This window comes from Pungitius pungitius, chromosome 11 (genome assembly GCF_949316345.1).
Source record: "Pungitius pungitius chromosome 11, fPunPun2.1, whole genome shotgun sequence".
Classification (NCBI taxonomy): Eukaryota; Metazoa; Chordata; class Actinopteri; order Perciformes; family Gasterosteidae; genus Pungitius; species Pungitius pungitius.
This window is the reverse complement of record NC_084910.1, coordinates 12,342,492-12,348,941: the sequence shown is the minus strand read 5'-3', so window position 1 is coordinate 12,348,941 and position 6,450 is coordinate 12,342,492.

Genomic DNA, 6,450 nt, shown 5'->3' with positions numbered 1-6,450 from the left:
CTTTCAAGAGGTATGGCATGTCACTAAAATGATTGAATGAATCAACAAATGGTGACAGATCTATAGCAGCACCATTAACCCCCACAGTTGAAAGTGCTTCAACTGTGCCGACACCATTGAACAATACTGGAAGATAAAGGTGTTCTACAGTCATTTATCAACCTCAAGACCACAAACTCACTGTACGGGGTGAGTAACAATATATCCACCTCCTCGACTGCACCACTGCATGGTGATTTATCGGCAATAAGGCAGACAACAACTGAAGAACTAGTTTAATTGAGCCGGCAGTGAAAGGTGTGTAATTACAGAAGAGCTGAGCTTTAAGTGATTTATATAAAATGTGTTCAAACTAAATGCGTAGAATTCCTATAAGCACAAGAAATAAAAGCTTTAAAAACTACGGCCTGCTACGTTATACTGTACTTGTCCCTCTGCGTTCACGTCCTACATCCACACAGCAGTGTGTGTGTGTGTGATATAATGAGCAACAGATAAAAAATAATTGTATGCTGAAACATCAGCACTTCAACTTAATCCGTTTTCTTTCATCAAAAACAGAATTGATCCCTTATTTATATACAAAAACATTTTTTGCTGCAAAATGCTTGGCATGTGTGTTAGTGGCGTTTGCTTTAGGACTCCAGCGGCGCTCCATTTCTTTTCACAGTTTTGCGTTGCCAAAGTGTGAGGTTGATAATGTCAGAAGAGCTGCAGAGTCGGAAGAAAACTCAAATGAAATGCTTCAAAACCCTCTGACGAAAAGGACACATCGCCTCTATTCTCATAAACCTTCAAATCTCAATCATTCCCCGCCTGCCCCATTCCCAAAAGGTTTTCCCTCCAGTGATTGTTAAGGTAATAAAGTTTCACCAGTATCTTATTTTGAAATTATAAAGCCCAGTGTGTTGGAGATAAAGCGGACATTATATGGTCCTCGACAAAGGTTGAAGTAAATCAGCCACACACTTTAAGCTATAAAGAAGGACTAAACATCAAATTTGATCAAATTTGATAATCTGAGAATAAATACGGGTGTCACTAAGCAACAAATTAGCATCCTGAGTGAGTTTCGCCGTGTTGTTCTGCAGAGTGCTGATTTTTCAGTGACAACTATATGAAGTTGACAAGTTGATTGAAGTGTTGTTTGTTCCCTCACAGAGTTCCAGGGGAAATGCTCAAAAAGTCTTGAACTTCCTCTAAAGGGTTCACGTTTATACTCTAAACTCTATATTCAATTTGAACGGTGTTTAACTGTGTCTATTTATTTGCCACTAAATATAATTATGCTGCCCAAGCACAAACTATGTTATATTCTAAAATATGTTATCATTACAAAACTTTCTAGCCCAAGTAGAAATTGTTTATTAACCTGCAGCTGCCAGAAGCCTTATTTATTCTCTTCATATAGAACCATTGCTGAACCAATCTTTTCTTTATTTATGGAATTGAACAACAGCCACTGGAGAACAGATTTCCCTGTGGTGACTCACTCATGGAGTCATGGGTAGACAGAATTAACATTAACATAATTTGTAAAAACGAAGACTTTGACATATTTATTGTTAAACGCTTTGAAAATTCAAGATTTCACATACTATTTATGCTGATTCTTGGTATCCTGTTCAACGATCAGCATGCTAATATTTATAATATACTCATGTCAATGAGGCTTTACAATGTTTACGGTTGACCTCAATCTGTTATTCACTATGTTGTAAAGTGGCAAAAGGCTATGAAGAAGCGTTTTCAATATTCTGCAAGCCTTATTCAACATATTCTGCATGAACCTTAAGCTCGCACTGCTTGCAGGTTTGAAGCTTTCTCCACTGAAAGCAGATCTGATGAAATTCTTTCAGCCAGTCAGTGCAAACTCACCTATTTCACGGTAGGGAAAACACAGAGGCTAGAAATGAACCAGATAAAATGCTTCTGCTATTTATACCGTACAAAATCATATCCATTTTTCATCACGTTCACATGGCGAGTGGTGAATGACATTTCCCCGGGCCAATAGTTAAGCACGGTCTGCTTCACGCAGATACACGCAGATAAAATGCATGTGTATAAAAATATACTGTCTCGTCCCTCTCAGCTCTGTCCGTCCAACTCCCACTTGTGCCCTTTAATATTCTGGAGCAAGTCAAACTATTTTCAGTGGCATTAATCTCTTGCTGTTGCATGTGAATATCACAACACTGGTAAACTGCTCTGATTGTAACCTTCTACATGATATAATTGTCTTTGAGTTTGAACATTCTACTACATTTATTTTCATGAGAAACAGAATAACAGGCAGAGAGTGAGCAGTTTGGAGCCATTGTGGCATCTGATGGGTTGTGACTTATACTCAACGTGACAGCTTTGTCAGCATGAAGCATGTGTTTACAGTCAATGAGACACAGGTATTTAACATCACTGGGAACCATAAATGACAGTGATGTTTAACACATAATATAGCAGTTTTCCAACAAGTAAATTGTGACTGAGATGACACGCTAACATATTTTTTTAAACTAAGAGCCGTTATTCCTAGTGCTGCAAGTGATATTTTACTAAAACAAGTTTTCAAAATTCAATAAAAACAGAACACTTTTGCAATGTTTTTTAGCCGTATGAGCGCAGTGCAGACCGGCGGCCATGAGCTAGCCACTGGTGCAGGGTCACATACACTACCATACGCTAGAAGGCAAGGTCCTGGCTGTGTAAACACAGAATAGGGAAGCTGAAGTCACAAAACACGCCGGAGTGGGACTTCAACCCATCCTCAGGCGCAAATCATTCCACTGTGTATTTACATTGCAAATTGTTGTTTGCTGCTATGTTAATGCTCTAAATGTCAAAGTTAGCACCTTTAATAACTCATTTTCTACAACAGAAACCTCTCAGATGGCATCTGGAGACCCGTTGAGGGGGAGGGAGACTTTAGGCAGACACTTCTAATCAAGACTGAGACACATCAAAGAACCAATACGCCAACTAAAAGCCCCGGGGTCTGAGCCTCAGTACGCTCCGAGGAGATGCAACAACATTGGAATGTTTGGCAAATAAATCAAGTAAAACAAAAAAAAGGGCGATACACATAGGCTAAGAAAATGTTTATCTTTGTCAGAAAACAGTGCAGTGGGATTCTGCAAGGAAGGACCCCTGCAGGTTCTTTTACAGAATAAGCTTTCAGATATTTCAGAAAAGAGGTAGGAACCCTCGACTTATTTGTATCTTGAGGAGGTCAGTCCACTAAAAGAAAACTAAGAGACGTAAAGCCCCTATGGTTCCATTTCACTCAGGCGCATGGGGATGGATGGACAGCGTCTGCAGGAGTCCTTGGCTGAACTGTAAAAGCGCTGACGCGGCACCGAGCCCTCTCACAGCGCGATGACGCCTCTATCTGTCTCTCCGCGACGCACGCTCCTCTTTCTCAAACATCTATAGACACTCACTCGTATAGATACACAGCTCATTTGCTAATGCAAGGCTCAACCCAAAAAGTGCACACGTTCATGCATTATTTCTTCACACAGATTGATGTGCTCTCACGTGCCAAATTTGCAAATGCACATGAACCTGCACTGGTGCATGCACAATCACACTTGGTCGCACAGGCCGCGCATGCACAGCAGAGCACATGCCTCTCCGTCACTCTCCGTCAATCATGTCACACCTTTATCACTCCGTCCAGTCTTCTATTTAATCAGCATTAGTCTCCATTGTCACACTCCTACCATCAGAAAAGTACATTTACACAAAAACCTATAACACTAATGTGTGCGCACACACACACACACACACACACACACTCTCAGGTCAGTTGAGTGATGTGGGAGTGTGTATTTCTCTTCCGCCCGTGTTAAAGTGAGTCATCTATCCTTCCACAGCTTCATTACAACCTGCAAGGGCAAACACTATCTCTCTCTCCCTCTGCCTCTCCAGATGGAGGGAAAGGGGAGAGTGACTGAGGTATTCAGTAGATGGAAGGTGAGAAACAACCCCCCCCCCCCGTCCCCCGTCCCCCTCCCTCTCTCTTTGTATGCCCCCATCTTGTTCCTTTGTCTCTATATTTATCTTTTGTCTATATCTATTGCCTTAAACCTTGTGTTTTCAATGACACACTTACTCTCTTCCTCTCCCACCTAGCCTCGAGCAAATGACAGTACGGTTTAGCAGCTGTAAACATTTTTACCCACGTAACGATGCAACATGAATGCAACAGTAGATGCACTGACTGAAGGCCAAAATGGCTGGCTCTGTCCAGGTGATTGTTTCTTTAGGGAATACCGTTTAAGGGTTTTGGTTAGGCCCCTTTGTTCCTATAAAGATAGATCTTAATGCAACAGCAAACAATGTCATTTCCTACCATAATGTGCTTAAAAATACTAACTTAAATAATAATGAATATGTAAAATAAAACATGGATGAGGACCAAGTCATGATGAGGACAAACCTGATCTTAGTAGACTTTAAGTCACAAATGTTTTGTATTCAACATGTCACATATGGGTGTTATGTTCCTTTAGACAGATTCATCTGATACATCTAGACATGGAAGGTCAAAAAGAAGGAAGTAGTGAAAATAGGGAAACGATCATGTTTTTGGAGGCACAATGAAAGACGGATGGACATAAAAAGAGACATTTCTTGTGTTCTTACCTGTCGCTCTTGCAGCTCATGCCGAGCTTGTAGAAAGCTTTGGTTTTTGAAGGCCTGCAGAAACATGAATAATGCATAGGTAAAACCTCTTTATTTTCTAAATTTTGAATGCCTAGCTTTTATAAAAAATAACTTTGTCAGTCATGCATTAGCAGGCTTGCACGCAACAAAATGGCTTCTACAGTAAAACTGATTCACATATATATATATATATATATACACACCTTTTTGATTAGCAGAACCATCTTCATTGCCAACAAAATATTCAAAAATTGTCCATAATGATAAAGTTTTCACTAAACTCAGATGTTAGGTTTTTCAATATCGACCCTCAAAAACGACACAACACAATGGAATGACTCACCAAGAAGTTGAAAGAGGATCCAAGCCTTGCAGTCCGTCCACTGGCTCATAGTGCAGGAAAATAAGGAAAATGTTGCAGCGTTATTTCTGAGACGTCACTTTGATGGATATCGTAGTGCTCAGCCTCCCCGAGGAACATTATAACAGATTTAACCCGACCACATGCTGCTTTTGTCCCCCATGACCAACAGCACACTATATTTTTTATCATTGTACAGTCACCGTAAACAAAAGAATATAAGAGAAAAACACTGTAGTTCAGCAAGGAGTTTATTAAGGGTTAAAACAATTAGTCATAAGTTTCCTATTGATTCCTCCCCAAGGTCTCTTATCCCGAAAACTTCAGACAGGCTCATTACTCTAAAAGACAACCTTATAGACAGTAAGGGCTGATAAAGCTAGATCAATTCCACTGATCAGTTTCCACCACAGTATGGATAAGCGCACAGAACAACAATAGACAGAAAGGGCATTCTCATTAAATGAAAGCTTTCAAACTGTCTTTTGGCTACTATACACAAGGGGAAACTTAGAGGGTGTGATGTTATCCTGTTTCTTACAGTCTCAGGGAAGAGTGTTGAAATCCGAATTCTTTATTGGATCCTAGGCCATCCAGTCAAAAGAGATCTGCATTATTAACGAGACTAGCACTTCACGTTCCAATAGTGGACCAGTGAGGCTGGAATCCTCATTATGAACCACAAAGCTATGGATGGGAGAAAAGTACCGTCCCACTTGTGGAATAAAACTTGTCAAGTTTGAACCAGACAAAACGCCAAATTTTTCTCTAAATCATAAAGGATGTACTTATTATTGAGGCCATTGCGTGACGTCGTAGCAAGTTCGTCAGACTGAGCTCAGATTCCATCTGCCTGCAAGATGTTTTTAGCTTAACGTCCATTAATGGGGATCACACATTTGGGTGGTGCAAACTTAAGCCAAATGGTGGCCATACTGTCTTGACCCCCTGACTTGACAAATGTAAATGGTGCGTCCTTTCAGCACGTCTGAATGCAAAGGCCCCTTTTGAATTCTTCTCGGATATTCAAATAGCTAACTGTATAAAAATGTTTCCTTTTCGTTTGCTTTGGCTCAAATCACCAGCTCAGATATACTCTGTGTCAGTAGGTTCACCAGTGAGTCGACCAGCTTCATTAAACTCACACAACCACAGCAACTTTGGAACTGACCTTGAATCATTTTCTTCAAAAATCCATCAGTCTGAGCTGTCTTTGTGTGCTTTGAGAAGGTTAATTCAACAGAAGAGTACATTTAAAGAACCCACTGTTGTGAACTCCTTACCAACTGTTGTACTTTGGATATCCGCTTACTGGAATACGAATATATATATTTGTATATATATATTCAGAGGTGGAAAGTAACGAATTACATTTACTCGCGTTACTGTAATTGAGTAGTTTTTTTGTGTACTTCTACTTT